Raw genomic sequence first — 8,354 nt, forward strand, 5'->3', positions numbered from 1 at the left:
TAGGGGATACACAAATTACTTTTGGGTACGGTTACAATCGGTGGTCCCCGGGGTAAAAACCGATACTGTACGGATACACATCTGGTAGGGGATACACAAAATTTACTTGGTTTACGATACCATCTGGTACGGTATACACGATACGTGGTACGGGATACACGATACGTGGTACAGTATACACGATACGTGGTACGGTATACACGATACGTGGTACGGGATACACGATACCTGGTACGGTATACACGATACGTGGTACGGGATACACGATACATGGTACGGTATACACGATACGTGGTACGGGATACACGATAGATGGTACGGTATACACGATACAGTGGTACGGGATACACGATACATGGTACAATATACAGTATACACGATACGTGGTACGGTATACACGATACATGGTACGGTATACACGATACGTAGTACGGGATACACGATACATGGTACGGTATACACGATACGTGGTACGGGATACACGATAGATGGTACGGTATACACGATACAGTGGTACGGGATACACGATACATGGTACAATATACAGTATACACGATACGTGGTACGGTATACACGATACGTGGTACGGGATACACGATACGTGGTACGGTATACACGATACGTGGTACAGTATACACGATACGTGGTACGGGATACACGATACATGGTACAATATACAGTATACACGATACGTGGTACGGTATACACGATACGTAATACGGGATACACGATACGTGGTACGGTATACACGATACATGGTACGGTATACACGATACGTGGTACGGTATACACGATACGTGGTACGGGATACACGATACATGGTACGGTATACACGATACGTGGTACGGTATACACGATACGTGGTACGGTATACACGGTACGTGGTACGGTATACAGTATACATGGTACGGTATACACGATACATGGTACGGTATACACGATACGTGGTACGGGATACACGATACATGGTACGGTATACACGATAAAGTGGTACGGGATACACGATACATGGTACAGTACACACGAAACGTGTTACAGTATACACGATACATGGTACGGTATACACGATACGTTGTACGGTATACACGGTACGTGGTACGGTATACAGTATACATGGTACGGTATACACGATACATGGTACGGTATACACGATACGTGGTACGGGATACACGATACATGGTACGGTATACACGATAAAGTGGTACGGGATACACGATACATGGTACAGTACACACGAAACGTGTTACAGTATACACGATACATGGTACGGTATACACGATACGTTGTACGGGATACACGATACATGGTACGGTATAAACGATACGTGGTACGGGATACACGATACATGGTACGGTATACACGATACATGGTACGGTATACACGATACAGTGGTACGGGATACACGATACATGGTACAATATACAGTATATACGATACGTGGTACAGTATACACGATACGTGGTACGGGATACACGATACATGGTACAATATACAGTATACACGATACGTGGTACGGTAGACACGATACTTGATACGGTATACACGATACATGGTACGGTATACACGATACGTGGTACGGGATACACGATACGTGTTACAGTATACACGATACGTGGTACGGTATACACGATACATGGTACGGTATACACGATACATGGTACGGTATGCACGATACGTGGCACGGTATACACGATACGTGGTACGGGATACACGATACGTGGTACGGTATACACGATACGTGGTACAGTATACACGATACGTGGTACGGTATACACGATACATGGTACGGTATACACGATACGTGATACGGGATACACGATACGTGGTACGGTATACACGATACATGGTACGGTATACACGATACGTGGTACGGGATACACGATACATGGTACGGTATACACGATGCATGGTACGGTATGCACGATACGTGGCACGGTATAAACGATACGTGGTACGGGATACACGATACGTGGTACGGTATACACGATACGTGGTACGGTATACACGATACGTGGTACGGTATACACGATACGTGGTACGGTATACACGATACATGGTACGGTATACACGATACGTGGTACAGTATACACGATACAAGGTACGGTATACACGATACGTGATACAGTATACACGATACGTGGTACGGTACGTGGTACGGTATACACGATACATGGTACGGGATACACGATACATGGTACGGTATACACGATACATGGTACGGGATACACGATACGTGGTACAGTATACACGATACGTGGTACGGCATACACGATACGTGATACGGTATACACGATACCTGGTACGGGATACACGATACGTGGTACAGTATACACGATACGTGTTACAGTATACACGATACGTGGTACGGTATACACGATACGTGGTACGGGATACACGATACGTGGTACAGTATACACGATAGTGTTACAGTATACACGATACGTGGTACGGTATACACGATACGTGGTACGGGATACACGATACGTGGTACAGTATACACGATACGTGGCACGGCATACACGATACGTGGTACAGTATACACCATACGTGGTACGGTATACACGATACGTGGTACGGGATACACGATACATGGTACGGGATACACGATACGTGGTACAGTATACACGATACATGGTACGGTATACACGATACGTGGTACGGTATACACGATACGTGGTACGGGATACACGATACATGGTACGGTATACACGATACGTGGTACGGGATACACGATACATGGTACGGTATACACGATACAGTGGTACGGGATACACGATACATGGTACAATATACAGTATACACGATACGTGGTACGGTATACACGATACGTGGTACGGTATACACGATACATGGTACGGTATACACGATACAGTGGTACAGGATAGACACTTGGTACGGGATACACGATACAGTGGTACGGGATACACGATACATGGTACAATATACAGTATACACGATACGTGGTACGGTATACACGATACGTGGTACGGTATACACGATACATGGTACGGTATACACGATACAGTGGTACAGGATAGACACTTGGTACGGGATACACGATACGTGGTACGGTATACACGATACGTGGTACAGTATACACGATACATGGTACAGTATACACGATACGTGGTACGGGATACACGATACGTGGTACAGTATACACGATACGTGGTACGGGATACACGATACGTGGTACGGTATACACGATACGTGGTACAGTATACACGATACGTGGTACGGGATACACGATACATGGTACAATATACAGTATACACGATACGTGGTACGGTATACACGATACGTAATACGGGATACACGATACGTGGTACGGTATACACGATACGTAATACGGGATACACGATACGTGGTACGGTATACACGATACATGGTACGGTATACACGATACGTGGTACGGTATACACGATACGTGGTACGGGATACACGATACATGGTACGGTATACACGATACGTGGTACGGTATACACGATACGTGGTACGGTATATACGGTACGTGGTACGGTATACAGTATACATGGTACGGTATACACGATACATGGTACGGGATACACGATACATGGTACAGTACACACGAAACGTGTTACAGTATACACGATACATGGTACGGTATACACGATACGTGGTACGGGATACACGATACATGGTACGGTATAAACGATACGTGGTACGGTATACACGATACAGTGGTACGGGATACACGATACATGATACAATATACAGTATATACGATACGTGGTACAGTATACACGATACGTGGTACGGGATACACGATACATGGTACAATATACAGTATACACGATACGTGGTACGGTATACACGATACAAGGTACGGTATACACGATACATGATACGGTATACACGATACATAGTACGGTATACACGATGCATGGTACAGTATACACGATACGTGGTACGGGATACACGATACTCGATACGGAACACACGGTTTATTGTACGAGATACACGGAACAGTATACACGAGCACTTGATGGTATACACGAAGCATCTCTAGTTCTGAGCGTTGACGTACTACGTACACAAGATCGGCCTCGTACTATGGGATGGCCGTGGGTCGTATCAAAGTCCAGCCATATTTCAGAAGGAACATGGTCCAACCGGATCAATAGAATATTACGATACAGTGTAGACTGAGACTGATATGTCTCCAAAATACAACAACGAAACGTACTGTTTAATAATTTCGCATTAGCTACATACAATAATTTAGATTATGTCAAAGTTTTCCGATAAATGGGATGTTTGTTTGTTTTTGTTTAACGTCCTATTAACAGCCAGGGTCATTTAAGGACGTGCCAGGTTTTGGAGGTGGAGGAAAGCCGGAGTACCCGGAGAAAAACCACCGGCCTACGGTCAGTACCTGGCAACTGCCCCACGTAGGTTTCGAACTCGCAACCCGATCAATGGGAATGGGTTGTTTGTTACAACCAACTATAAATACAGGAGTACCATACCCAATCATCAAAGTAGCGCCATCTTTCTGAATAAAACATGAAAAAATGGGAGAGTTTTGAAATTGAAAAAAATCATGATTTCTTTTCACTCAGAAACTAGAATATTTTGTTTTGAGTATTTTTATAGGATAAAAACATGATGTCATTTGAGTCATTCATCACCTACCACCTTGTGTAAAGATGTTCTGAAAGCTAAAACTGTACATAAATATATATAAAAACATCTTTGAATAGTTTATTAATCACTTCGCCAAAAGATGCTGGCTATATATTTTGGGTAAATTAATTAAAACTGGCGGAAAATGATATGTTTTGTTTTTTCCTAAATGGTAAAGATTTGCATCATTAAGTCATTGAATGAAAAAAAGGTGGTTAGTTAAGGAAACAAAATTATTTGATATTATAAGTGTGCTAGATACACACGGTAAGATATCCACCTAATGATAGCTTGATTATCGATATGACTGCAGTGACATATGATAACTGCATGTATTTTATATCTAAAGTATCGATTAGGTAATTTTCGTAGGTGTCCAGCTAAAAATACTGTCCCCATTTCACACTATATACTGAACCGCCTGAATCAGAAACCTAATATGGCCACATTAAGGTTTCCTTAAAACTCTTGTCTTTTGGATCCAATGGTTTGCAATTTTCTTATTTCGGCATAGCCGTCTAATTTTGTTTTAGCCCCGGATATGACTCGACAGGTGGCGTTACTGGTCAAGATGAAGTATGTGATTGGTCAATGTAGCGGTTAATGCAAAATGCAGATATACAGTTAAAAACGAAACAAAGTTAAAGGGACCTCACGGTAAACCATTATCTATTTTGTATTTTTTATCATATTACTGGGTATATCTTTTAAAAAAAATAACCTTCTGAACAATAACCATTCGAATTCAATGATGTACGTACATAAAAACATCAATTATCAATTATTAAAAGGTTATCAACAATCTGAATATGCAAAACATTTGTGACATATACGATAAACGCATGCGCACAACAAACTAAAACACATGTATGGAAACAAAAATGGCTTCCAATGTGAATCGACTGCGGTTGAAAACGATAACAGCTTCCGCAATGAAGAGAATAATAGGAAAATGGGTCAAACACAATCCTAGAATTAAACTTGGGAAGCAGTACAATAGACTGTAACAGTTCAAACATGAAAACAGCAGTAATACGGACGCCGCTCGTATTCTGCTTGATTGTTTGATAGTAGGTCATGACAATCTCGGTAATATTTCCACAAACTCGGTAATATTTCCACAAACTCGGTAATATTTCCACAAACTCGGTAATATTTATACAGTCTGTACCAGTACATCGCTACTGTCACTATACTATATGAACAATGTTTACACTTATTTACACATAAATAGGTGTGCCGTAATATATACAGAACGTGTTATTTAACATTTAAACCACTGTATAATATCGTTATCCAACTAACCCAGATGGAATATACATGGTTGTATATATCGCCTTGTAAACTATCGTGTGTTTGTGCACAGGTGCCTGACTCGTTTTATAAAATAATAACATATAAGAGTACATATAAATGAGATTTATATGTACTCTTATATGTTATTATTTTATAAAACGAGTCAGGCACCTATGGTTTGTGCTGCCACGATTTCAAAACAGTCACGTAAAATTTAGAGGAGGATTCCCAACTAAATCGAGTGGTCAAGCTGGACATAGGGATTGACTGTGAACATTGGGACAGCACAGAAACATAACTGGACAGGAACAAAACGCGTACATACAGTGAAAATTGCAACGTTTTACCGTGATGTCCCTTTTAAATTGAATGCAAGCTGAATAAGTGGATGCATCTATTCAAATGACACATTTGCAGTCTTATTATCACCAAAAATGATTCAAACTGATATAATTTTGTTATCCGTGCTGAAACTGCGCATTTATTAATTACATCGTATAGTTCGTTAATTTATTTCACCAGTAGTTTTATATTATAACCACCAGCATTAAAACTATGCCGTTTATCTTTGTTAAAGATATTTCTTGTAACGTGCACCGTGGGTACAACGCGGAGCGGTCACCCATCCATATGAGCTGACCACGCTCGACGTTGCTTAACTTTGGTACACCGACACGACACTCAACCGCACAGCCACAAAAGCTACACAACAGATGCCAGTGCCGTTTCATGTTATAAGGTGTTTCCTCATCATATCGTACCTGTCGGTAATTATTATTAATCTATTCACGTTAAAACCGCGCATTCTTATCCATGTTGTGTTTCTGTCTTATTCTCATTATGAAATTAATCAACTTCACAAATTATCATCAACTTATCGAATCTATGTGATGAAGTTAAGCAAAATTTCATATTAAGATATAAATATTGACTTACCAGGCTAGGCCTAGTGCAGACCACAGACACACGTGTAGGTCTGAGGATTGATGTTCCGGATGTACAAGATTAAGTTTTTATCGTTGCCGTCAAGAAAACATTTTCGGTTCGAAAATTTACAGATATCGAAATAAATATCAAAATTCGTTAGTTTTGGTTTTTCCCCCTTTTTTTTAGATTTTGGATGTCAAAAAGTGGGGGGCAAAAAAGGGGCTTCCTACGCCACGAGGCCATATTTATCAACAATATTGGTGTGCTGTCTTAGTGGATATGAGGTATCTGCTCTGTGTTGGCTTGTCAGTATGGTCCAATTTAAATGACATTAATACACTTATGTAATTTAGTTAATAGAATAGTGAATATACGTCATAGACAATGACAACCCTTGCAATGTTATTGTCAATAGTGAATATACATCATAGATAATGACAACACTAACAATCTTATTGTCAATAGTAAATATACGTCATAGATAATGACATCACTAAAAAGGTTATTGTCAATGGTGAACATAAATTATGTCATTTTGATGACACAGAATCGTCGTTGCTAAATAACTGTAACCAGTGACCATGATGATTTTAATCCTGAATAATTTCTTTTACACAAACGAACAACTATTTATTGTCTATCTACCCACTATTCGTCATTAATATTTCCTATCTGCCATTGCCACAGACAAATTTTAACGACAAAGGACACCTTTCCCCATTACAACACCTATCCGTAAATAACAACCCTGATCTTGTAATTGTTTTTATATTTAATTTATCCCTTTGTTCTTTTTCGGACACGTTTTTGAAGTTAACGGGTTGCAAAATATTGTTTTACATATATTTAGCTTGAATCTACACGCACAGTTGGAATTACCATGTATATACCGTGACAGAGTCAACATTATCCTGGAGCTATGCGTGTCGTTCTTGTTATACTATCAAGTCATTGGTAGGTGAGGTGTAACTAAGGTTTAAACACTGAAGGGGCTGATGTTGTCTTCGTTTGACGTCACGTGATCCTTGATAAACAAACGATCTTATTTATGTTTACAACTAGTGTATGTAGCATTGTACAAATAGCACGAAATATTATGATAGAGCCAAAATGTCCTTCTAGGACTCGTCAGTGACATAGAGACGACTGTATAACTCATACATTGTGTAATAGGTCGATAGAATTGACACAACCTGGTTAATAATACAATAACTTATTAATTTCCAATACTGGATTTTAAAAAGACGTCAAGGTCAAGTGTTTATGCAGATACGTGAATTAAAATACTTGCCTGGTCCAGATTACAAACACTACATATTCCATTGTTATAAACGGTGTGCGATATAGTTGACTTTTGATTCATTGCATGTCGGCAAGATATGACAATAGGTAATAACATTACGTATTTGAAACGCTATAAATATCAGCTGAATCTGTCCCATTGGTTAATACATTGTATATCTAATGATGTATTTATCCAGGTA

Source organism: Pecten maximus, chromosome 15 (assembly GCF_902652985.1).
Source record: "Pecten maximus chromosome 15, xPecMax1.1, whole genome shotgun sequence".
In the NCBI taxonomy this organism is placed as follows: domain Eukaryota; kingdom Metazoa; phylum Mollusca; class Bivalvia; order Pectinida; family Pectinidae; genus Pecten; species Pecten maximus.